Source organism: Callorhinus ursinus, unplaced genomic scaffold (genome assembly GCF_003265705.2).
Source record: "Callorhinus ursinus isolate GAN/ISIS: 27379988/994484 unplaced genomic scaffold, GSC_fseal_2.0 scaffold41, whole genome shotgun sequence".
Classification (NCBI taxonomy): Eukaryota; Metazoa; Chordata; class Mammalia; order Carnivora; family Otariidae; genus Callorhinus; species Callorhinus ursinus.
The window spans coordinates 11,878,235-11,904,401 of record NW_027397103.1 but is presented as its reverse complement, the minus strand read 5'-3'; the positions used below and the strand labels follow the sequence as shown (position 1 = coordinate 11,904,401).

General features: G+C 46.9%; 1 protein-coding gene across 1 annotated transcript in view; it reads left to right on the top strand.

The window, feature by feature from the left end:
* Positions 1–7,740: 7,740 nt before the first annotated feature.
* The window catches only part of VPS37B (VPS37B subunit of ESCRT-I), a 44,561-nt gene continuing 26,134 nt past the window's right edge, over positions 7,741–26,167 (top strand). The window contains exon 1 of the mRNA XM_073881249.1: positions 7,741–7,893. The gene's annotated coding sequence lies outside the window, so the exon portion shown is untranslated. The remainder of the gene's footprint in view (positions 7,894–26,167) is intronic.

Below are 26,167 nucleotides of genomic sequence, written 5' to 3'. Positions count from 1 at the left end.
CTACCTCTGACCCCTGACCTCTGACCTCTTCCTGGGCCCTGGGCCCCGTCACCTGGTTAGGTTTTTCCATCAGACCTAGCCTGAGAGATTTGGGGTGGTATAGGGCCTCCCCGCCCCAGGGTCTGGGAGCCCCCCTTCTGTGCTCTTCACATCCCCACAATCTCCAGCCCCGACGAATTATTCAGGTCTGTCTGTCTGTCTCCATGGGGCTTGTGCAGGGTCATGGAGGCCTGTCTCCTTGAAATCTGGGGGACTTCTGTGCCTCCTGGGGCAGCCGAGATCCAGCAAATGCCACCTGCTTTTCCATCAGGGACCGGGCACCCCACATCCACTCCACCCCACGGAGCCAGGAAGCCTTATCTCATAGCTCCATCAGAAGGGAGGGGGGCGACTGGACTCAGGAAGACTTCTGTGGCAGTTATTCTTACTTGCTGGGCTGTGAGGAAGTCTGGGGTCCTGGGAGGGGGCCGAGGGACAGTGGCTATTTACCAACCAGTGGAGAAATATTTCAGTACCGTAACTGCTGGTACAGCCCTACGGCATACGTCAGCTCAGTGTCAGCCACGTACCCATTTTCCTGCCAAATAAGCTGACCCACACTGCGATCAGCTGAGTCTCCTGCTTCGCCTCAGGGGCTTGAGGGAATGGAGTCCCAGGGAGGTTAAGCTGCTGGTTCAAGACCACCAGCTAGTAAGGGGTAGAGCCGGGATTCACGCCCAGGAAGTGTGTGTGTGTGTGTGTGTGTGTGTGTGTCTGACCCTGACCATGGGACACCTGAGAGTGGAGCTCCAAGGGCACGGGCTGGGGACACTCTATTGGCCTTGCAGTGAAGACTACAGATTGAATGTTGGACTTGAGTTCTCAAACAGAAGTGCCTCCAGGAACCAGGTAGGGATCAGAAGTGTGTGCAATCAGCCAGGTGTAAGAAAAGTCAGACAACGCTCTTGGTTTCTTTTCTGCTTTTCCATTTTTGCGATGGTGCAGAGAAATCTCTCTGTTCCGTTAAAAGAGAACACGGTGCAAGCCTGAGGATGAGTGGCAACCAAGACCTCAGACCTGTGAGGCAGGGGTGGCTGGGACTGGGCTGCAGCCCCTCAAGGACGTGTAGGAAGGTGGCCTTGAGTTAGCAGATCTGCAGAGATTTTCAGAGAAGCTGGAAATTCCAGTTTTAGTGTGAGATTGATGGCTTTTTATAGATTGGCTCAAATTAGTTTTACAAAACCCAGGGCCAATAAACATATCTGGAGGCAGTCTGCAGCCTGTGGGTCACCAGTTTATAACCCCTATGCTGAATGTCCTTTTCCTCCAAAGTCTTTGGAGCTTCCCCATCAGGAAGTTTTCCCTTCTTGTGGGGCGGAGCGGGGGGGCCGCAGCCCAGCCCCATTCCAGCCCAGGCTCCTCTCTCACCCCCTCCCTGCTGCCCGTCTCTTCGCCTCACCCCCCACCCCCCAACAACCCCAGGCTGGGCTCTCAGATTCTCCCCACTTTTCCACGCCAGTGGCAGCTACAGCTCCCCAGTTGGCAAACCTGAACCCAAAAGCAGACCCTACGCAGACAAAAGAACCTTCCAGAGACCAAGCTTGTTGCTTTTCAGAAGGCAGATATGATTTTTATCTTTATTTTTTTTAAGATTTTTTATTTATTCATCAGAGGGAACACAAGCAGGGGGAGCAGCAGAGGGAGAAGCAAACTCCCCGCTGAGCAGGGATCCCAGGACCCTGGGATCATGACCTGAGCCGAAGGCAGACGCTTAACCAACTGAGCCACCCTGGTGCCCCAGGATAATTTTAGTATAACAGAAAAGTTGCAGTGAACAGAAAGAGTCCCTCAGCCAGTTTCCCTCCTGTTCCTATCTCATGGAATTGTGGCGCACTTACCATGACCAAGAAAACAACACTGGTCTCTCACTGTCCACGAAACTCCAAGCTTTTTTTCTATTTCACCGATTCTCCAATAATGTGGTTTTGTTGTTGTTGTTCAAGGATCCAATTCAGGGCACCATATTGCATTTCAAGATTTTGGGGGGTTTTTACTGTAATAAAATATACAACATAAAATTTACCATTGGGCGCCTGGGTGGCTCAGATGGTTGAGCGTCTGCCTTCGGCTCAGGTCATGATCCCAGGGTCCTGGGATCGAGCCCCGCATCGGGCTCCCTGCTCCTTGGGAGCCTGCTTCTCCCTCTCTCTCTCTCTCCTCCTCTGTCTCTCATGAATAAATAAATAAAATCTTTAAAAAAAAAATTTTTTTTTAAATAAATAAATAAAATTTACCATTAATGACATTTAGTACATTCCCAGTGTGGGACAACAATCAGCATCTTCTAGTTCCAGAACATTTTCATCCTTTCCCTCCAAAAAACCCATCCCATTAACAGCCCCTCCCCGCTGCCCCCTCCCCAGCCCCTGGCACCCACCAGTCCGCTATCTGTCTCCGTAGATTCACCTCCTCTGGACATCTCCTATCAGTGGAACCATGCACTATGTGGCCTTTTGTGTCTGGCTTCTTTCACTCGGCATCATGTTTGCAAGGCTCATCCGGGTTGTAGCAGGTGCCCGCGCTTCCTTCCTCTTCAAGGGCTGAATCGTTCTCCATTGTGTGGTTGCACCACGTTTTGTTTATCACTTCATCCTTTGACGGACACTTGGGTTGTTTCCACCTTTCGGCTGTTACGAATAGTGCTGCCGAGAACATTCATGTCTTTCTCCGGATCTAAGTTTTCCTATCTCTTGGGTAGACACCTAGGACCAGAAGGCTGAGTCATACGGGCACTCCCTGTTTCGCATTTTGAGGAGCCACCAAACTGTGTCCATTGTGGCTGCCCCATTTTATGTTCTAAAGTATTAGGGTTCCAATTTCTGCACATCCTCACCAAATGCTTGCTATTTGCTGTTTTTCTTTTTTTTTTTTTTTAGATTTTATTTATTTATTAGAGAGAGAGAGAGAGCACGAGAGCAGGAACACAAGCAGGGGGAGTGGGAGAGGGAGAAGCAGGCTTCCCGCGGAGCCGGGAGCCCGACGCGGGGCTCGATCCCAGGACCCCGGGATCATGACCCGAGCCGAAGGCAGACGCTTAACGACTGAGCCACCCAGGCGCCCTGCTGTTTTTCTTTATTTATAATTTTAAATTACAGTCATCCTGGTGGGCCTGAAGTGGAGAGCCATGATTTTTAAAGTAAACTTTTTCTCCTTTGTGATTAATTGAGCAAATAGGGCTGTCCTGTTCCGTCTCAGGTCTTGTGTGAGGCAATCAGGGAAAACCCACGGCAGCCAAGCCTTCGGGGAAAGCGCCGTCCGCTGGGGAGACAGACAAGGAAATAAGTAAGGATGAGACTGAGTGGAGATGGGCACAGGGGCTGTGGGGACCCAGAGCAGGCTTAATCCTTAATCCTGGTGTAAGGACCCAGGGACGAGAGGAGGACAGAGGCAGGGCTGTCTTCCCACACACTTGCAACCTACATTGAAATTTTTGAACAAGGGGCCCTGCATTTTCATTTTGCACCGGGCCCTGCAGATTCTGTAGCTTGTCTTGGGTAGTTGTCCCAGCTGGAGGCAGGGTTCTGGGGAAGCCAATCTCCACAGCTGCATCTTTGACATCTGGAGGAGGGGGCTTTTTTTAAATTTTTTTTAAAGATTTTATTTATTCATTTGAGACAGAGAGATACAGAGAGAGAGAGAGCATGAGCAGGGGGAGAGGCAGAGGGAGAAGCAGACTCCCCGCTGAGCAGGGAGCCCGATGCGGGACTTGATCCCAGGACCCTGGGATCATGACCTGAGCCGAAGGCAGACACCTAACCGTCTGAGCCACCCAGGCGCCCTTTAATTTTTTTTTTTAACCTGGGTATTTCTGACCTGTCAGGACCCTGCTGTAGATCCTCCTTCCCCTCCTGCTGCCTCCTCTCTCTTCCAAGCTGGTCCCTGAAGCTGAATGAGTGCATTAGGCAGCAGATGGGTTTTTCCAAATGGCTGGTCTCAGCAGACTCTGATCCAGAGTGTACATGTTGGGAGGAGGCTGTTAATCTGATTTGGGGTCACAGTCACAGCTGACAGCTCCAGAGACAGAAACCCAGCACCTTAAGATGCTGGTTCATCAGCTGCAGAGCTGGAGAGGTCGCTGAAGGTGGGCTCTTTGAGGCCAAGCAGCCTCACCTGGATAGTAGGAATGACGGTCCCTCGACAGTCTGTTCTGTCTGTTGCCCAGTGGCTATGCCAGGGCTCAGACCCCACCTTCCCCTCAAGCTCCCAAATCTGCTTTTCTCCCCAAGTCTGACTGAGACCTCCCCTACCTCAGGAAGCTTCCATAGCTCATGGGCTCAGAAATCCACCTGTCCTCCTTTTCGGGTTTTTTTTTTTTCCAAGATTTTATTTATAGGGCTGGCTCAGTCCATAGAGCACGTACATCTTGATCTCAGGGTCCTGAGTTCAAGCCCCATGACGTAGGGCTTGCTTTAAAATAATAATAATAGGGGCGCCTGGGTGGCTCAGTCATTAAGTGTCTGCCTTCGGCTCAGGTCATGGTCCCAGGGTCCTGGGATCGAGCCCCGCATCGGGCTCTCTGCTCCGCGGGAAGGCTGCTTCTCCCTCTCGCGTTCCCCCTGCTTGTGTTCCCTCTCTGGCTGTGTCTCTCTGTCAGATAAATAAATAAAATCTTAAAAAAAATAAAATTAAAATAAAATTAAATAATAATAATAAAACTAAAAAATAAAGATTTTATTTATTTATTTGAGGGACAGAGAGAAATCATGAGAGGGGCAGGAGCGAATGGGGGGTGAATGGAGGGGCAGAGGGAGAGGGAGAAGCAGACTCCCCGCTGAGCAGAGAGCCGGACACAACATGGGGCTCAGTCCCAGGACCCCAAGATCATGACCTGACTCGAAGGCAGACGCTTTACCAACTGAGCCACCCAGACGCCCCTCGATTATTTTTCTCTTCCGTGCCAAGTGTTGGTGTGGGTGTGGGGAGACAGAAGTTCTCATCCACTGTCTCAAGAGTGCAACCACTGTGGAGAGCGATTTCCCACGTATGGTAAAAAAAAAAAGGTTGAGATGAGCAAACTGTACGAGCCACAACCCTGCCCTTCATGTGCCTGAGAGGAGTGGCTTTAAAAAACTTTTTTTAATTGAGGTAAAATTCACAGAACATAAAATTCACCACTGACACCATTTTTTGAAAGCGTAGAATTCAGTGGCTTTTGCTAAGTTCACCATGTTGTGAAACTATCATCAGGACCTAATTCCAGAACATTCTCGTCACTCCGGAAAGGAAGCCGTACCCATTAAGCCCTCAGTCCCCATTTCCCCTCCCCCCAGCCCCTGGCAACCACTAATCTGCTTTCCGTCTCTATGGATTTGCCTGTTCTGGGCACTTCATAGACATGGGATCATACCCTATGTGGCCTTTTGAATCTGGCCTCTTTCACTCAGCATCATGTTTTCAGGGTTCATCCATGTTGGAACATGTATCAGCACCTTATTCTTTATTACAGTGGAATAGTATTTGATTGCACGTGTCAGGAACATCTCTTGTTTATCTGCCCATCTGTCGATGAATACGTGGGTTGTTTCCACCCTTGGCGGTTGTGAATAGAGCTGCCGTGAACATTTGTGTACACGTTTTCTTGTGGACATCCATTTTTAATTCTCTTGGGTGGAATTGCTGGGGGAAGAATATCTTTTAAGCCTTGTTTTTGGGGCACCTGGGTGGCTCAGTCAGTTAAGCATCTGCCTTTGGCTCAGGTCGTGATCTCGGGGTCCTGGGATCGAGCCCTGCGCCGGGCTCCCTGCCCCCTCTGCCTGCCGCTCCCCCTGCTTGTATGTGGTCTTTCTCTCTGTCAAATAAATAATTTTTTTTTAAAAAGTACTTATTACAAACTATTCTGACCTATGTCATTTAAGAAAAAAATAGATTTCATGACCCATTAATGCCTCAGGCAATTTGAAAAGCACTGCTTTGAGATTTTTTTTTTGAAGTTTTTTTTTTAATTTAAGTTCAATTGGGGCGCCTGGGTGGCTCAGTCGTTAAGCGTCTTCCTTCGGCTCGGGTCACGATCCCAGGGTCCTGGGATCGAGCCCCGCATCGGGCTCCCTGCTCCGCGGTAAGCCTGCTTCTCCCTCTCCCGCTCCCCCTGCTTGTGTTCCCTCTCTCGCTGTGTCTCTGTCAAAATACATGAAAAAAAAATTAAATTCAATTAATTAACATATAATGTATTAGTTTCAGTGGTAGAGGTCAGTGATTCATCAGACTTCTATAACACCCAGTGCTCGTTATGTCATGTGCCCTCCTTAATGCCCATCACCCAGTTACCCCATCCCCCCACTCGAAAAACACTGCTTTGGAGCAATCTGCCCAAGGATGTTTGTAGCAACCTGGTTTGCATTTGCAAATACTAGAAACAACTTCCCTGTCTTTAATTTGGTTTTAAAAAGTGTGAGGTAACTGGGTGTTAGGCACAAACAATGAATCATGGAACACTACATCAAAAACTAATGATGTAATGTATGGTGATTAACATAACAATAAAAAATTATTTTAAAAAAGTGTGAGGTAGGACATAGGTGGAATATTATGTGAGAGGAAAAGGCATAAATTGGATCTATGCATGTTAACTTGGATAGATCTCAAAAACATAAAAATGAGCCAAAAGCACACTGCAGAATAACCTATTAGGGTAGAGTTAATTTATTTATGTTAATTAATACACACAAAAGAGTAACAGCTATATTTCTTGCATATATAAATATGTGTGCAAAATTTTTTTCTAAGTTTTTATTTTAATTTCAGTGTTATATTAGTTTCAGGTGTACAATATAGTGATTCAACACTTCCATACATCACCAGGTGCTCCTCACAACAAGTGTGCTCCTTAATCCCCAACACCTATTTCCCCCATCCCCCAGCCCCCTCCCCATGTGTGTAAAGTTTAAAAATAGGCTGAGGGATGCCTGGCTGCCTCAGTTGATCTCAGGGTTGTGAGTTCAAGCCCCATGTTGGGTGTAGAAATTACTTACATAAAACCTTAAAAATAAATACATAAGTAAATAAAAGGAGGCTGAGAGGCTATGCACTTCATTGGTGTTGGAGTTTGTCTTGTGATTAGATGGAGGGGCAAAACATATACAATTTCATTAAGAATAAAAGTAAATTCATGGAGTGCCTGGGTGGCTCAGTCGTTAAGCGTCTGCCTTCGGCTCAGGTCATGATCCCAGGGTCCTGGGATCGAGCCCCGCGTCGGGCTCCCTGCTCCGCGGGAAGCCTGCTTCTCCCTCCCCCACTCCCCCTGCTTGTGTTCTCTCTCGCTGTGTCTCTCTCTGTCAAATAAATAAATAAAATCTTAAAAAAAAAAAGAATAAAAGTAAATTCAAAGCAAATAGAATAAAATGTTAACGTTTGGTTCTGAGTGTTGGGCACGTGTGTTTGTTCCATGTACATTTCTTTTTTTTTTTTAAGATTTTATTTTTAAGAAATCTCTACACCCAACTTGAGGCTGGAGCCCACAACCCTGGGATAGAGAGTAGCACATTCCCCCAACTGAGCCAGCGAGGCGCCCTCATGTACACTTCTGAATATTAAAATTTTCCCCAGGGATGGGGGAACGGGACACTCAAAACAAAGTAAACCAACCCTTGTGTGCTAAGCCCTGAGGAGTCCCACCCACACTTCCTGGAACAAGATGGAAGGCCGCTGTTGTGATTTCTGTTTACTGAAAACAGAGGTTGTTGAAAGCTCAACAGCGAGCTAGCCTGTCTAGACATCTCTTTTGGACCTGAGAGGCCACGGTGGACATCTTCATCTTCCTCCCTCTCTGAGAACCTCCACTCCAATCCTGCACTTCTCCAAGGCCCGAGATTCTAGAAAATTCCACAGAGCAGCACTCAAACACCCATTACAGCCGAGGTCAGTAATTTCTGGTCCCAGGTAGGAGAGCTATTATATTTCAAATAATAATACAGAAAAGTTCTTTCACTTTTGGGGGGGTGTTGGGTAGGGTGGGGTCTGAAAGAGGTTGGTGATTTGTTTAATGTTTGCCTTTTTTATTGTGGTAAAATACAGATAACATAAAATTGACCATTTTAAATTGTGCCACCCAGAGGCCTTAAGTACAGTCACAATTTTCCTTTAACTTTTTATTTTAATTTTAATTTTTTAAATTTATTTAAGTAATCTCTCTACCCAGCATGAGGCTTGATCTCAGGACCCCAAGATAGAGAGTCACATGCTCTTCTGACTGAGCCAGCCAGGCGTCCCTCCTTTTATTATTATTATTTTTTTAAGATTTCATTTATTTATTTGACAGAGAACACAAGCAGGGGGAGTGGGAGAGGGAGAAACAGGCTGCCCGCTGAGCAGGGAGCCCGATGCAGGACTTGATCCCAGGACCCTGGGATCATGACCTGAGCCGAAGGCAGACGCTTAATGACTGAGCCACCCAGGTGCTCCCCTCCTTTTTATTAGCATGATGTTTCCAAGGAATGGAAACATTCCCATTTATTGGGGCACCTGGGTGGCTCAGGTCATGATCTCAGGGTCCTAGAATCAAGCCAGGCTCAGCGGGGGGTCTGCCTCTCCCTCTGCCCCCCCATTCGTGCTCTCTCTCTCTCTTAGGCATTCTCTCTCTCTCTCAAATAAGTAAATAAAATCTTTAAAAAACAAAACAAAACACAATTTATTATCTCCTTTCATCTGAATGGCCAGCCTGCAGATATGAGGTCAGAGACGGGCAGATAATAGTGATGCTAGCCACTATTCTGGTGTAAAACGTTTCGACACACTAATGTCACACTAAGCATTTTGTGTAATATTCATTCTTCGGCTCCTCACAACAAGCCTGTGAGGGAGCTAGTACTATAAACCATGTTTTTCCGAATAAGAGAAATGAGATTAAGTAACCTGCAAAAATTCACAGAGCTATGCGACAAAGCTGGGACCTGACCCGGTCATCCTGAACACCTGAACCCCAAGCTGGAGCCCTTAACCAGCATTACCAGGCTGATCACGGCCTTATTCATCTAACCAGTTCCCCACCCAAATTCTTTTCCATCTTCGTGGCTTTTTTTTTTTTTTAACCTTTGCAATAAGTCATTAAGAGTTACTTGTTCTGGCCCAAGGACTGGGAATCGCTGAAGAGATGTCTGTGCTGAGTCACAAACAGGGAAGAATGAAGAAACAGAGCATAACCAGTATTTGCTTTCTCGGAGCGGGAGGAAGTAGTCCATTTAAATAGCTAGTCACTCCTTGGCAGTCCCAGCAGCAACCTCAGATGACAAAGACATGCCTCACGTTGTTGCTGCTTCTTAACTTTGACAACCCGAGATCAGTCATTCAGCAATGATCATTATGTATTGAGGGCCTACCGTGAACCAGGCACTGTGCTAGGTTGTGGGTCACCACGGAACATAAGAGGTACGAGGTCGCCTACGTTCTAATGGAGCATGAACGCCAAATGGTGAAAAGACAAGAGAGTGACTTGGGGGAGGGTGCTGTTTGAGTTGGGGTCATCTGAGGAGCTGACATCTGAGCTGAGTGAGGCAAAGGGCCAGCTGCAGGTATCTGGGGGAAAGAATGAGCCAACAACAATCAGGTGGGTCCTCAGAACCCTGAACATGGAGTAACCCTAGGACCCAGCAACTCCACTCCTAGGTAGAGACCCACAAGAAATGGAGACATGTCCACGCAGAAACTTGTACATAAACGTTCGTAACCGCTCTATTCACAAAAGCCAAAAGGCGGAAACAGCCGGATTGTGCATAAAGTCACAATGGATAAACAAACGGTGGTATATGCACACAGTGGATATGGTTCAACTGTAAAAAGAGAACAAAGTTCCGACACCTGCTACCACGTGGATGAGCCTTGGAAACATCATGCTAATGAAAGCAGCCAGTCACAAAAGCGAATAGTGTAAGACTCCCTTTGTATTACATACTCAGAATAGGCAAATCAATGTCAGAAAGCAGGTTAGAGGTTACCAGGGAATGGGCGGGGGTGGGGGGGGTGGGGATGGGGAGTGACTGCTTTAATGGGCATGACCTGTCTTTATCAGTTGATGAGAAAGTTTTGAAGCGCGAGAGACCTAGAGGTTGCATAGCACTGGGAACAGGCTAATACCAATGCATTTGCACACTTGAACATGGTTAATTGCATGTTATGTGAATTTCACACACACACCCCACCCCGCAAAAAAAAAAGGTGGGTGGAAAAAGATTGATCTGGGCAAAGGAATGGCAAGTTTAAAGATCACAAGGCAGGAAGAAGCCGGGAATTTGTGGAGCAGGAAATGGGCAGTGACAGGGATGCATGGAGAATGTAAGAGAGGAAGGAGGGACAGGGCTGGATCCAGCGGCTTCTGGAAGGTGGTTGACCGCCTCTGCCAAGAGTGGAGAGTGTTGGAGGGTTTTGAGCAGGGTGTGGAAAATGTGCTGGACTGGACGGGGCCCAAGAGAGGCAGCAGACACCCCACGCCCCACCCCAGGCAGCCAGGCCTGGGCTCAGCCCCCTCTGTAGCCTTGGAGAGGGACCCTCACTCAGGACATCCTGCTGTTACTTATAACCGAAGGGGCCTGGGGCTGTATGAGTTTCCAGCGCTTTCAGAAAAACACTTCAAAGAATTTTCTGATGGAACCAGAGGGTGTTATGCTAAGTGAAATAAGCCAATTGGAGAAAGACAATTATCGTATGATCTTGCTGATATGTGGAATTTAAGAAACAAAACAGAGGATCATAGGGGAAGAGGGGAAAAAAATAAAACAAGACGAAATCAGAGAGGGAGACAAACCGTAAGAGACTCTTAAGCATAGGAAACAAACTGAGGGTTGCCGGAGGGGAAGAAGGTGGGGGATGGGGTCACTGGGTGATTGACATTAAGGAAGGCACATGATGTAATGAGCACTGGGTATTATATAAGACTGATGAAATCACTGACCTCTACCTCTGAAACCAGTAATACATTATATGTTAATTGAATTTAAATAAAAATTTAAAAAAAGAATTTTCTGCTCTATATACAACAACATCAAAAAATGGCATTAGCTAGGGCCCTGGGGTAGATACACAATAGAGGCCCTTCACCATTCCTAGCCCCAGAGCAATACAGCACACACCCAGAGGCAACTGGAGACTCTGTGACACCCCCGCCCCCCCAACGATGACTCTTGGCAGTTATGTAAGCCCTTCAGTTGACAGGTCTGGTCAGCTGCCAGACATGAGTTTCCTGACCTCTGACCCTCAATTATCTGGGGATTCTGAGTATCAGCCTAGAGAAAGAGAAGGCTTTTTCCAAAGGGGAGACGGGCTGGAAGCCGGACTGATGTGTGCTGGCTCCAGTCAAGGACAGGCTTTCCCAGAGCAGGAAGATGGCTGACATCTGCCGTGCCCTTCGGCCTGTTGACATCTCCCTGATTCCCCACTACCCCAGCTGGTCTCCTCCGTTCTCATTGATTTGACCTGTCAAAGCTTCCCTGGCATGTTGCTTGCCCTTCGAACATACTACAAGTTTCTTCAAGCCTTTTCACACCTGGATCCCCTCCTAGTAGGTGTGCTCCTTGCTCATAAGTAGGTACTCAAACCTTCACCACAGGACAAACTCCTACAATCTCCCTGCCTACTCGATCTTGCCTCTCTGATGTCCCACAGGCCCCTCGGGGTCATCGTGGCAGAAATGCAGCCCCAGGCTTTCCTCCCAAACCTACTTTTCTCATAGTCAACTCCATCTTAGTTAATGACACCGTCCACCAGGTGCTCAAGTTCAAATATCTGGGCATCATACCCGACTCCTCCCTTTCTCTGTCCCCTACAATTCACCTCTTGGTGAGGCCTGCCACACTGTCAGGGGGTCAGATCCCTTGAGTTGGATTCTCTTTTTCCCTCTCCCCCCGAGACCCAACGTATAACCCATTCTCCACAGTCACCAGCCAGATCTAACCTTTTTATTAGAGGACTTTGTTTTTTAGAACTGTTTTAGAGTTACAGAAAAATTGCAACAATAGTACAGAGAGTTCCTACAACTCGCTCACCAGGTTCCCATTATAATACTTATGTTAGTACAATCCATTTGTCCCAATTAACCAATATTGATGTGTTATTATGAACTAAAGTCCATAGTTTATTTAGATTTCCTTCCTTTTCCCCTAACGTTTTTCTTCTGGCCCGGATCCTGTCCAGGACACCATGTTCTGCATGGTCCTCGCATCTCCTTAGGCTCCTCAGGGTTGTGACAGTTTCTCAGTCTTTCCCTGTGTTTGGTGATGAGGACAGTTTTCAGGAGCAGGGGTCGTGGACTTGGCAGGTAGTCCTCTATCGGGATTTGTGTGATGTTCTTCTCGTGATCAGACTGTGATTTATGGGTTGGGAGAGGAAGACACAGAGGCCACATGCCGTCGTCAGCACATCGCATCACGAGTATCCACCAAACACGATTGCTCACTCTTGACACTGACTTTGATCAATCGCCTGTGGAGCTAGTATCTGTCAGGTTTCTCCGCCGTGAAGGACCCTTCTCCTCCCTTTTCCATACTGTGCTTTTTGTTGTTTGTTCGTTTGTTTTTAAGATTTTATTTTTAAGTAATCTCTACACCCACCATGGGGTTCAAATCCACAACCCCGCGATCAAGGGTCACACGCTCTACCAACTGACCCAGGCAGGTGCCCCCATACTGTGCTCTTTGGAAGGAAATCACTAGGAACAGCCCACACCTAAGGAGTGGGAGTCATTGAGATCATTAAAACTGTTAATCTGTTCTCTTACTCCTCCGGTTCAAACCTTGGCCCTGGGTAGCCTGGCCCTGCCCCATCCCAGACTCTCCTCTGCCACCACCCACCCCACCTCGCCATTCCAGCCATGCTGTCCCCTTTCTTTCCTCAAAATGCAACTCTGGGTGCGCCTGGGTGGCTCAGGTGTTAAGCGTCTGCCTTCGGCTCAGGTCATGATCCTGGGGTCCTGGGATCGAGCCCCGTGTCGGGCTCCCTGCTCGGCGGGAAGCCTGCTTCTCCCTCCCCCACTCCCCCTGCTTGTGTTCCCTCTCTCTGTCAAATAAATAAATAAAATCTTAAAAAAAAAAAAAAAAGGCAAATCTGTCCCCACCACTGGGCTTGTGTGAGGCTCTTCCCTCTGTCTGCATCCCCTTCCCCCCAGTTCTCTCCTGGTTGGCTCCTCCTCATTCAGGTTTCTGCTGCTCAAATGTCACCTCCCCTGGGGGATCCAGGCAAATCCTGGGGGAAACCCTGAGTCCCATAAGGGCTCATCAAAGGCTTTCTTTTGCAAGGGCATATGCCAACCCATGCACACAAAGGGCAGCGTGGCTTTTTTTCCTCCCTGATTGCTAAACATTTACCCAGACACCACCGACAGACATCACTGACCCCAATCCTAGGGGATGGTCAAGAAGCTTGTCTGGACGCTGAGCGACCCGGCGGAAGAGAAAGGAACAAGAAGAGAAAATTCCTGAGAAGTCGTCACAGCTCACCCACAGACACGCCTCAGCTGTGTGCTGATCTGAGGTGGCCCTGCTGGGTGGTGCCCTGGGAAGCTGGCAGAAGCAAACACAACTCTTCTTCAGAGCACGGCTCATTCATTCTAGGCGTCTCTGAATCCCTGCAAATAATTTCCCAAGGGTAATGCCCCACATACAGTTGAAGAAAACCTGGCCCATGAGGAAACAAGGCGCCGGGAGCGAGAACCAAGAGAAGGAAGGGGGCAGCACATAGACCTCAGATACTGGAATTTTCCCAACACAGATTTGAACGCAGTTATGCTTACCCCATGTAAAGAAATAATCACCAAGCTTGAAGGGGTTTACAAGGAATGGAAGTCTGTAAAAAGTGGCATAGAAGATTTGATAAAGAACAAGACAGAACTAGGGATATTAAAAAATAATAAACTCAACTGTATTTGACAGAAGATGGGACACAGCAGAAGGATTAACGAGGTATCAGAAGAAATTATCCAGAATGCCACACACAGAGACAAAAAGGACAGATAATACCAGAGAGAGAAAATGAGAATGTGAAGATTTTGGGAGATGTTGTTGTTATGCATTTGTTTGGAGTTTCAGACAGAGGCAAGAGAGGATGGGTGGAGGGCGCTTTTTAAGAGATAATGGCTGAGAATAATCCAGAATGGATGAAAACATGTCAACCTACAGATTTGAAGAGGCCAAATATTTGTTGAATGAATGATTCAACGTCTTTTTTTTTCTTTTTTAAAGATTCTATTTATTTGACAGAGAGAGAGACAGTGGGAGAGGGAACACAAGCAGGGGGAGTGGGAGAGGGAGAAGCAGGCTTCCCGCGGAGCAGGGAGCCCGATGCGGGGCTCGATCCCAGGACCCTGGGATCATGACCTGAGCCCAAGGCAGATGCTTAATGACTGAGCCACCCAGGCGCCCCATTCAACATCTTTCAATAGGAATGAAAGATTCCTTGGTGAGCCTGTTCTGCCCCCCTCCCCCTTCCAGCGTGAGCTGCTGTGGGTGGAAAGCCCCCTCATTCTTCCCCAAAACTTTGCACAGTGGGAGCCAATCCACGTGACTGAAAGTCTGCCAGCCTCCTGCCAGAGGTCCTTCACCCACTGTCCAGCCTTTGTGGTCTTGCCTTGCCTCCCTAGTTATCTGTGTGGTTTTAAACCAGCCGGGCAGGGAGAGGAATGTTGCCCAGCTACTGAGCTGAGACAAGCCCAGCTTGCAACCCCAGAGATTCTCCAAAACTTTCCCCTCAGGGAAAAGGAACATCTAAACCTGCTTAGCAGTCTTTTTCTCTTGGAACAAAGGGAAAGATTTCCGAACCCAGAAAAACAATCCGAGTAGCCCTCCAGCGGAGCAAGGGGGGAGGGGTGGGTAACGGATGAGAACAGGTCTGTGTTGTTGTCATTCTCTCTGCTGAGCCCCCACCAGGCATCAGGGGCATTGCACACCACCTGCACTAGGCTGCCAGGGGGCTGATTGGTCAATGCGGCATCATTGGCCCCATGCACGTTTTTCTAGAACTATTACAATGGCTTGTTTTTGTGGTGAAAGAGCTGAGACAAGAATCGGCCCCATTTTCCAGAAGGGAAAACTGAGGTCCAAGAAGCAAAGCAATCTGCTCGTCTTTTTAACTGACAGAACCCAGTTTCTCTGGTGGGCCAGAAGAGGCTGTTCCTTGTCGTTGAAAATGGACATCAGTACCTGCCACCATGAATCAAATTCTCATGTCCAAAGCAGGCCACTGGACTCTGTAGGGGACCACCATCTGACTTTCCTGATCCTGGGAAATTGGATCAGCTCATTGGCAAGGACAGACCAAATGCAGGTGGAAAAGGTTTCAGTCAGTTTACAAAAGAGAAGGCAAACAAAGACAGGTCGATAGAGCACAAATGGAAGAAGTGTGGGGTTGCCAAATGGAATACAGATAACACGGTCCGTCGTGGAGGAACTCTGAAAAACTATGCAAAGTTGAGGAAGCTAGATACAAAAGCACAAATACTGTATTTCATTTACATGAAATACCTACAACAGGCAAATTCAGAAAGTGGACTTGAAGTCACCAGTGGGTGGAGGAGGGGGACAGGGAGTTGGTGGTAAACAGGGACAGAGTGTCCGTTCAAAAATGTTTGGGGTAGTGGGGCGCCTGGGTGGCTCAGTCAGTTAAACATCTGACTCTTGATTTCGGCTCGGGTCATGATCTCAGGGTCGTGAAATCGAGCCCTGTGTTGGGCTCTGAGCTCAGCCGGGAGTCTGCTTGAGATTTTCTCTCTCCTCCCTCCCCGCTCCTTAAAAAAAATGTTCTGGAGACAGATGGTGGTAATGGTTGTACAAGAATGGGAAGGTACTTAATGGCACTAAGCGGCAAATTTAAAAATGGTTAAGATGGTAGATTTTATCTTATGTATAGTTTGCATGATACACAAATATTTTTAAAAAGTGGTAGCTGAACTTATTCTATATATATTAATAGAGGTGGCTCCTTAGAACAGAAAAAGAAGCATGTCACATAATATAATGCCCTTTAGGTTTGGGTTTCTTTGTTTGTTTATTTAAAACTCCACCAAAACCAATACTAAATAAATATGCTATGTATTCATATGTACATACGTTAAAGCATAAAAATGGTCTGGAAAAATGCACCCCGTAGAGTTAATAGTGGTCACTCCTGAGGGAAAGTCTGGAGAATAGAGCTAGGCGTCAAAGGTGGTCTTAGGTTCTAATTTATTTGTTCTTAAAGGAGGATGGCATGGCAGGCTGAATACCATCCCCCATCCCCTTCTCCCCCAGTAAATCCGCATCCCAATCCTCAGCACCTGTCAGTGTTGCCTTTGGTGGCAAAAGGGGCTTGGCAGGTGTGAATCAGCTAGAGATCATGGGTGGGCTATCCAGGTGGCCCATATAACCACAGGTGCTTATAAGGGGGAGGCAGGAGGGTCGGAGTCAAGGGGGGGGAGGGGGAGGTGTGAGAGGTGTGAGAGGTGTGAGAGGTGTGAGAGGTGTGAGAGGTGTGAGAGGTGTGAGAGGTGTGAGAGCAGAAGCAGTTTCCTGCCATGCACTTTGAAGGACAAAGGGAGCCACCAACTGAGGAGTGCAGGTGGCCTCTAGAAACTGTGAGAGAAGCAAGGAAGCAGCTTCTCTCCTCCCAGCCTCCGGAAGGAACCTGTTCTGCCAACACCTTGGCTTTGGGACTTCTTGACTTTGACTGCTGAGCTTCAGAACTGTAAGAGAATAAATCTGTGTTGGGTTGGTGGCGGTCTGTTAAAGAGGCGTGGGAAACTATACATGGCTGGGTTCATATATTGTGCAGTTACACATTACGGAAGGTATGTAAATAAAAGACAAGGGACACGGGAGGAGGCAGGTCAGGCGAGGCAGCCCCTCTCAAGAGTGAATTCGTGGGCTTCTGGAACCCCGGAGGAGTTGAGGTAAGAGGTACCTGAAGTGGGGGGTGTCGTGAGGCGATTAGCATGTCACAGCCGCCTGGGGAACTAAAGGTGTTCATGAAATAAACTCACATCTTCACACATTCTTCTGCCTAAGATTAGACCTGCAAAATTTCACAGTGCTCAGAACAGTCCCGATTTAGTGTCTGAATTAACACCTTCTGCCTAGAAGAATCTTCGCTTAAAAAACGCATGGATTAAAAGAACAAAACGACTCTGTTCCAGTACTAAGGAAGCAACGTGAACTTGGGCAGCGTCTCTTGAGAGAGCTTCACACGCTTCTGGAATTATCCGAGGGTCAGATCATGTTAAGGAGTCGCATCTATTCATCTTTAGCAACATGATTTCAAAATGACAAATTCCATTTGAATTTAACTCCCCTTAAGTGGGGGGAGTCGGTGGCAGGGTGGAGGTGAGCAAAGTTGCTTGAATATGCATTGAAAGACGGGGGTGCCTGGGTAGCTCAGTGGGTTGAACGTGGGACTGTTGATTTCGGCTCAGGTCATGATCTCAGGGTCGTGAGATTGAGCCTCGTGTGGGGCTCTGTGCCGAGTATGGCCTCTGCTCGAGATTCTCCCTCTCCCTCCGTGTAGCGCCCCCCCCACCCTCTTTTTTTTTTTAAGATTTTATTTGTCAGAGAACACAAGCAGGGGTAGCAGCAGGCAGGAGAAGCGGGCGAGGATGCCGATGCGGGGCTCGATCCCGGGACCCTGGGATCATGACCTGAGCTGAAGGCAGATGCTTAACCGACACTGAGCCACCCAGGCGCCCTCATTAGAAAGTGAGGGGAACATGATTCCCCACTCTTCAGGTGTGGGCTGTGCTGAGTGACTTCCTTCCAAAGGGCACAGTATGGAAAGCCTAGGGTGGGATTGGGGTGGGGGTGGGGGGGTGAGGGGGGCAGTCCTTTCAGAGCTGAGAATCTCAGCAGGTGATCAAGGTTAACATCAGTGGGATCAATCAAGTTTGGTGGATACTCATGATGACAATGGCATGTGGCCTCTGTGTCTTCCTCCCCATAAACCCATAATCACAGTCTAATCCTGAGGAAAACCTCAGACAAATCCCAGTAGGGGACCACCCACCAGTACCCCTCAGAACTGCCCAGGTCATCAAAAACGGGGAAAGCCTGAGCAGTTGCCACAGCCGAGAGGAGCCTGAGGAGACCTGGAGTAAACATAATGCGGTGTCTTCCCAGGGCAGAAGAAGGACATTAAGGGAAAAACCAAGGAAATCTAAGAATATGGACTTTATTACTAACTAAAATATTAATGTGGGTTCATTAACTGGGCATCTGTACCATATTAATGTAAAATGTTAACAGGGGAAACTGGGTGAGGGGGTATATGGGAACTTTCTGAACGACTCAATTTTTCTGTAAATGTAAAACCATTCTAAACAAAATCAAGGGGCTCCTGGGTGGCTCAGTCGTTAAGCGTCTGCCTTCAGCTCAGGTCATGATCCCAGGGTCCTGGGATCGTGTCCTGCATCAAGGCTCCCTGCTCCTTGCACCTTCTCCCTCTCCCTCTGTCCCTCCCCACAGCTCATGTTCTCTCTCCCCCAGGCGTGCGTGCGTGCACTCTAAGTCTTTTTTATTTTTTTATTTTTATTTATTTAAGATTTTATTTATTTATTTGACAGAGAGAAACACAGCGAGAGAGGGAACCAAGCAGGGGGAGTGGGAGAGGGAGAAGCAGGCTTCCCGCGGAGCAGGGAGCCCGACGCGGGGCTCGATCCCAGGACCCTGGGATGATGACCTGAGCCGAGGGCAGACGCTTAACGACTGAGCCACCCAGGCGCCCCGTGCACTCTAAGTCTTAAAAAATATTTTTAAAATCTATTAAATGGTTCAGTTCAATTTCTAGGAAATTGTCCTATGTATATGCTCACAGGTACACAAAGACATGTACACACAGGTGCTCATTACATTGTACTGTGGGGACAAGAAGGAACCTAAATGCCCAAAGTGGGCACTTTGGAATACCCTATAGCAGTTAGAGATTGTTGTCTGGCTAAAATGACCCGCCAGTTGCCAAGTAGTGAGATCCAACTTACGCTAAATGAAAAGTTACATATGTGCCTGTTTTTCTAGACGTAGAAAAATTCTAGGGAGAGAAACACAACTACTTATAGTTGGATTTGTTGTCTTTAACATTACAGTTTACCTCTTTAATGTTTGGACAGCTTTTATAATAAACAAATATTTAAGTATTTGAATGTTAATTTGTATACTTAAAAAATATTCTAGACTAGCCCAAAGGGATAGAGAATATTAAATCTGTCATCCAGCTAAGAAATGAAAGATGCAAATTACTTCTATGACTAAAAACAAAACCCCAAACCCTATAAAGTTTCCACCTTGAAAGAGTTTCAGTTTCTCCCTAGAGAGTTTGCAAGCCCAGTGCCTGGAAATCCTGTCTCTCTAGTTCTACTTAACTGTAAAGCAACTCGAGTGTCCTACCCACTTCCCCAGTGTTGAGTTTTTCAAATCTTGTCAGGGCTGCAAGTGAAATTTAGAGCTACATTTCTTGGTGCATGAACCTGATATTCTCGAGGTAGTGGGGCTTACTGCAATGTATGCAAGCACAAAACAGGCTGTTTACGGCCTCTGTCGCTAAACAGCAGCGTCAAGGCAAAACAGGCCCAAATACTGAAGGATCGTTTTTGAAAGTCCATTGTGGTGAGGAAACCAAAATTCCAGCATTTGAAAACTTTTGGGGTCCTCTCCAGGGATGACCTGTGAATTGCTCTTCCGAGAAGCAAAAGTTACTCTTACAGATGATCCCTGTGAAATGGGGTTGGCTGAGCAACAGGATGTAAAAATTACCTCTGATTACGCTTATTACCTCATTTTTGTTTTGCACTTTTATTTCAAATGTTTTTGGTGAGCTACAAAAAGCAAATCAAACATGTTAACTATCAGGACACTTCTCTGTTGTAAACCTTTCTTTTTGTTTTGTTTTGAATTAGGTTCTCTAGGTCCAACAACTTAAAAAGACTGTTTCTATGTTCCTAGACAAACCTGACTTGTTCATGGGTATAATTTCAGCACAGGCATACATTTATATTTTGCTTTTGTACCTCAGTATGAATTCATACTGGATTTTCCATATTGCTTCATGATCTTATTTTAATGACAAGAAAATATACCTGAATCAGATTTACCATGATTTACTTAACCATCCCTTGGTCATTTAAATTATCCTTTTTAGTTGTTTAAGATTTTTTTTTTAAAGATTTTATTTATTTGACAGACACAGTGGGAGAGGGAACACAAGCAGGGGGAGTGGGAGAGGGAGAAGCAGGCTTCCCGCGGAGCAGGGAGCCCGACACGGGGCTTGATCCCAGGACCCTGGGATCATGACCTGAGCCAAAGGCAGACACTTAACAACTGAGCCACCCAGGCGCCCTAAGATTTTATTTGACAGAGGGGGAGGAGAGAGAGAGATTGAGAGCACGCACAAGCAGAGGGGAGGGACAGAGGAAGAGGAATGAAGCAGGTCCCCGCGGAGCAGGGAGCCCGATGCAGGGCTTGAGCCCAGGACCCTGGGATCATGACCTGAGTCGAAGGCAGATGCCCAACAGACTGAGCCACCCAGGGGCCCCATTTAAGTAATAATAATGGTCACTTATCCATCCTTCCCACTTATGACCATGGTATAGAGGCTGCGTTATCTGTTGCTGAGTAACAAATTACACCCAAACTTAGTTTAACAAACCTGTACTATCTCAGTTTTTGGGTGTCAGGAATACAGGAGCAGCTTAGCTGAGTGGTTCTGGCTTGGGAACTGTCAGGAGATTGCAGTCAAGCTGTTGGCCAGGACTGCGGTCACCTGAGACTTGACTGGGGATGGCTCACTTCATGTGCCCTTCTGCGTTGGCTGCTTAAACATCTGCATGATAGGACAGCCAGCTTCCCCTAGAGCTGGTCATGTGAGGAGGAGAGGGAAACCTAGAAATCCCCTCTTGGGGGTGATGTGCCATCACTTTTGCCATTGTGTATATCATGCAGACCAACCCTGGTATGATCCAAGAGAGGGCTACTCAAGAGCCTGCACATCAGAGGGTGGCTGCCTCAAGAGCCTGCATATCAGAGGGTGGCTGCCGTAGGTGCCTTCTAATGTTCTGGCCATCTGCTTCCCATTCCTTTCTTTGCTTTCGTATTCTGGGTCTTAATCTAAGAAGACCTTTGTTGCAGGAACAATTAGTCACATCCTTTTTATATAGAAACATTTAATTTTCTGTGCATCCCAAATTATCTTCCTGGGTTGTAGGAATAAAGAAAGATAAATTCTCTTTATAGATGATCCTTACTGGTTTCGGAACTTTTCAGACCTCTTGCAACGAACTGTACTGAATAAGAAATGAAACGATGCTCATTCTTTTTTTTTTTTTTAAAGATTTTATTTATTTAATTGACAGAGAAAGAGAGAGACAGAGAGAGGGGGAACACAAGCAGGGGGAGTGGGAGAGGGAGAAGCAGGCTTCCCGCCGAGCAGGGAGCCCGATGCGGGGCTCGATCCCAGGACCCTGGGATCATGACCTGAGCCGAAGGCAGTTGCTTAACCAACTGAGCCACCCAGGCGCCCCGATGCTCATTCTTTTGACACAAGAAACCCTAGTTAACAGAAATGACAACCAACCCCGGGAGGGTATTACCAAAAAAAAAAAAAAACCCAGAAAACAAGTTTGGTGTGGATATGAAGAAAAAGGAATCATTTTGTATAGCTTCTGACAATATAAAATGGTGCAATCACCAAAAACAGCCTGGCAGTTCCTCAAATTAAAAATACTATATATTCCAGGGGCACCTCGGTGGCTCAGTTGGTTAAGCGACTGCCTTCGGCTCAGGTCAGGATCCCAGGGTCCTGGGATCGAGCCCCGCATCGGGCTCCCTGCTAGGCGGGAAGCCTGCTTCTCCCTCTCCCACTCCCCCTGCTTGTGTTCCCTCTCTCACTGTGTCAAATAAAATCTTAAAAAAATTCCAGCAACTTCCCTTCTGAATATATACCCAAAAGAACTGAAGCAAGGACTCAGCTATTCGCACATCAGTGTTCATAGCAGCATTGTTCACAAAGGCCAAAATGTGGAAAGAGCCCAATCCATCACCCGATGAATGGATAAACAATATGGTATGTACATACAATGGAATATTCAGCTTTCAAAAGGAATACAATTCTGAGACCTGCTAGGACATGGGTGAACCTTGAAGACCTTCAGCTGAGTGAAATAAGCCAGTCCCAAGAAGGCCAATATTGTACAAATGAACATACCAGAGGTACCTAGTATAGTCAAGTTCATAGAGCTAGAAAGAAGTACAGTGATTACCAGGGGCTAGAGGGAGATGGGGAATGGGAGTTACTGCTTAAGGAGTTCAGAGTTTTCAGCTCTGGAGATGAATGGTGGTGATACTTGCACAATGGGAATGTATTTAAGGCCACCAAATTCTACACTCAACTATAGTGAGAATGAGAAATTTCACATTATGTGTATTTAATCACAATAAAAAAAACTTTTGGAACAACCACTTTGGAGAACAATCTGGCAATATCCAATAAAATTGAAGATGTAAATACCTATGACCCCCCCAACCACAGAAGAATTTCCTAAATTGTCATAAATGTATACAATGGGATGCTATACGGTGTGGAAAAATGTTTCAAACTAATCTAGCAAGGATCCATCTCAAACTTAACATTGACGATAAAAAACAAGTGGCAGAAAATGTACCTGTAGGGGTGCCTGGGGGGCTCAGTCGTTAAGCGTCTGCCTTCGGCTCGGGTCGTGATCCCAGGGTCCCGGGATCGAGCCCCACATCGGGCTCCCTGCTCCGCGGGAAGCCTGCTTCTCCCTCTTCCACTCCCCCTGCTTGTGTTCCCTCTCTCGCTGTGTGTCTGTCAAATAAAATCCTAAAAAAAAATACCTGTATATAAATATTTTTACTAAATTCATGGATCTATACATAGGAGGTAAAATAATAGGCTAGTAGCTACCCTCTGGAGAAGCAAATAGAGAAATGGGATTGAGGAGAAAGGACACATAGGGTTTTCAATTGCGTCTGTGATGTCTATCCTTAGCCTGGTCATTATGAATGTTGTATTTTCGTTCTCTCTCGCTCTCCCTTTCTCTTTGTGCCTGAGATAGTTTATTAAACTCCACATAGGAGCAAAAAAATAAGAGGGGGGGGAATAAAAAACCAAAAGAGCCAAACCTCAAATCAAAATAACCAACCTCTTTTCACCCTCCACCTTTATTTTTTTTTTTATTTTTTTTTTTTTAAAGATTTTATTTATTTGACAGAGAGACACAGCGAGAGAGGGAACACAAGTAGGGGAAGTGGGAGAGGGAGAAGCAGGCTTCCCGCTGAGCAGGGAGCCCGATGCGGGGCTCGATCCCAGGACGCTGGGATCGTGACCTGAGCCGAAGGCAGACGCTTAACGACTGAGCCACCCAGGCGCCCCCACCCTCCACCTTTATAACACACAAAAATATCAACCTTATAAAGATATATAGTATTTTTAAAGTTATTTTTATCTTCTCTCCCCGAAGCAGGGGTTGTGTCTAAGATGGTTTTTTTTTTTTTTTTTCTTGTTGACTCTTGCTTGGCTCATGTTGGGCACTTAGTAGATGATGGTGACGTCAGGCTGTGAGGAGCGTGACAGCTTTACCTGTTGCCTTGGGGAATAATTCCTCCCCTGCCCACACATAGCTGCATAGCATATGCTATGGATACCCTGTCATCAGGTCAACACATTTTCTCCCAGCTCTTCCAACCGAAAATATGTATACTTCTACTAACTTGTGTTGAAGAGCAAGAATTCTAAACTCAAGGCTAGCTGATTTTAAGGTTCAACTATGTGAAGGTTACTTTATGCTTTCCAAATGGTTCCTGATGTTGTGAAACAGGAGATTCATTTCTCCGGCGGTAACAATAGTCCCATTGAGAGAGCAGCCCTGGCACATGCATACGTCGCTCGTGGTTTGCCAGAACAAAATCTTAGTTAACCCAAAAACATTACAGGCAGACGTAGGTGTGTAGAGAAACCCAAATATCAGTCAGCCAAAAGGAGGAAAATGTGCAAGTCCACCCGCACATTAAATTGACAGGTTTGGCACCAATGTAAGGATTTTCTGACGTTCCTTCTCTCCTTCCAGTCACTTTTAAGAGTGATGAGAAGTTTTTAGAGCAGCATAAAACAAGATGTTTGTATGGTTTGCCCTCTTTGGCAAAGGAAACCGTCTTTGACTCGACTAGGTCTGTGGCAGAAAACAGGTTTGAGAAGAGTTATGAAAGAACCAGGTGAGGGGCGCCTGGGGGGCTCAGTCGGTTAAGGGTTCGACTCCTGATTTTGGCTCAGGTCATGATATCACGGTCGGGAGATTGAGCCCCATGTCAGGTTCTGTGCGGGGCAAGGAGCCTGCTTAAGATTCCCTCTCCCTCGGCTCCTGCCCATCCCTCTCCACCTGCAGGTGCGTGCTCTAAAATCTTAAAAAAAAAAAAAAAAAAAGATGTGAATGTTTCAGCTGAGCGTTTTAGTGGTCACTGTATACAAAAGTGACATTCAGAAGTGGGTGTGTTCCCGATGTGTGTTCTTGACTGAGTCACTTCATCCCTCTAGATTCTGGAGTGCTCTGACCCCTAACCTTATTCTCTCCTTCTGTGAGGACTGTGAGAAATTTCTGGATAACATCTTAAGCCTCATGGGTGAGAATTTCCTGGAAATACAGCAATTATTCCCAACTTGACAGGTCTACTCTTTTCCTGGAGAGAAAAGAGAAACACTGAGTTAGTACCCTGAACCTAACTTGACTGTTGACATTCCCTTCCTCTTTGCTGTGGACTTTCCTCCTCAAGGCCACGTTTTGAGACCAAGTATAACAAGTTCAGAAGAAGAAAACTACAGAGTGCTCCTTTTGAACTCAATAAAACCTTTTGCTTGCAGATAATATGAAATACTTCTAACCTTTCTACAAGTGTGTGCCTTCCTCAGGAGGGGCTGGAAGGAGAGTGAGAAGAGGGTCAGTGGAGCCCAGTCTAATGTATGGGTGGACAACTCAGGCCTTATGTTCTACAGATGTTAGAGCAGAAGCATCATCTTCATACACAAAGCTCATCAGTCAGTCAATAAGCATTTACTGAATGCCTCAACTGTGTTCAGTACTGAGTTATGCGTGAGGTCAATGTGGTATGATGCCAGCCTCGTCAATGCCAGACTGGGAGCCAGGAGGCCTGCCAATCACTGGATTTTGGGAAAAACCAAAAATTTTCTCCTCCCAGGGCCTCAGTTTCTTTATATGTAAGATTAAGAGGCCGTAGTAGTTAACCTCAGCCTTTAGGTTTCTTCCAACTAGAATGGTCAGATTCCAAAGCAGGATAAAGAGTTCACAGGCTCCTGAATCTCGAGAGACTTCTAGATAGCTGAGGAGACTGAACAATTGTACCCCACATTGTGTTGTTTCTGACAGCACAGCTTGGCCCACCTGGGTGCCTAGGTGTCTTCCCCAAAGTTAGTGCAAAGCGGTCACATGAACAGGTCTCTCTGCTCATGATCCTGTGGCCCTACTGCTTTTCTGAGGGCTCCCTCCCTGAGTGTACTAAGCTAGTCCTGATCGGGCCTTTGCACATGCTTGTCTTGCCACATTGGACTTCCTACAGGAATGGTGGCTGGTTCCTCCTTTCTCAACCTTTAGATCTCCTTAGCTCTCCCCTTCTGAGTGCGCCGTCTTCTGTCTCTAAGGTTCTTCTCTCGTCTCTTATTTCAGCAACTCTGTCCCTCTTTACAGTCTCCCAATTTGTAGCCCTTTTACTTGTTTCTCGTTTGCTTCCCTTGTCAGTCTGTTGGCTCCACTGGGCAGGGATGCTTCTTGTTTTGTTCAGAACTGGTCACCCAAAGCTTAGTCCACGTAGAAGTTCTCACTATTTGTTCAACGAGTGACTTTGCAGCTCCACAGTTCCGAGGAACCGAAGGCATCTAAAGTTGCTTTCCCCATAAAAATGCCCTTTTTTGAGATTCCCCAGGCCAGGTAGGGCTTAGGCTGCGGTACCTTCTTTCCCACTGCCTGCTTTCTTTGGATCTAGACCTTTCTTTGCCTTGAGGAAAAAGGCTCTATGTCATCACAACGCCTTCTCCTGTGCCGCAGTGACGACATTACTGCTTCTCGCGGCCTCACAAACCCATTCGCAGCTCCTTTCTTTCCCTCTAGAAGCTCCCAACCTTTCCCGGGTCAGCCCTGCTTCACGTCTTGCCCCGGGCCCGGCCTCCTACGTCA